Genomic DNA, 673 nt, shown 5'->3' with positions numbered 1-673 from the left:
GAGGTATATAAGGGTGGGGTCGATAGGTACGTTGAAAGGAGTGGGTGGGGGTTTTGCAGTAGGTACGTGGAGTGAGGGAGCGGGGTGGGGTGGGGGGTGGAGGTACATGGAGAGGTAGAAGGAGGGGTCGCTGGGTACATCGAAGGGTAGGGAGGGGGCAGAGAGTAGGTACATGGGGAGGGGGGGAGGGGAGTAGGTACATAGAGGGGAATAGGGGGGGGGGAAGGAGGGGAGGCAGTAGATACGTAGCAGGATTGATGTGGTGGGGTCGAGGGAGGGGAGGGGAGGGGAGTGGGTGAGGAAGGAGGGGAAGGGGGAGGGGCGAGGAGAGAAGAGGGTGGGGGAGGAGGGTTAGTGGGAGGGGCGAGAAGAGGAGGGGAAGGAGGAGGAGAGTGGAGAGAAAGAGGAGAAGAGGGAGGGGAAGGAGAAGGAGAGGGGAGAGGAAGAGGAGAAGAAAGAAGGGGAAAGGAATAGGAGGAGGAAGGGAGAGAAAAGGGGGAAGGGAGTGGGGGGAAGAGTCGAAGTGACATCCTGTCCCCTTGCTGTGTGGATTTGTACAGAAAGCCGTTGCAATTTGCCGTTATTCAAGTCGACGATGATGTAACCAAGAGCGAGCTTCCTGCCGTATTTCACAGCGTTGAATTGTTGTGTTTGTGAGAAATGAATACAAACT

The sequence above is a fragment of the Penaeus monodon genome, chromosome 21 (genome assembly GCF_015228065.2).
Source record: "Penaeus monodon isolate SGIC_2016 chromosome 21, NSTDA_Pmon_1, whole genome shotgun sequence".
Classification (NCBI taxonomy): Eukaryota; Metazoa; Arthropoda; class Malacostraca; order Decapoda; family Penaeidae; genus Penaeus; species Penaeus monodon.
The sequence above is the reverse complement of the archived record's forward strand: the minus strand, read 5'-3'. Positions refer to the sequence as shown.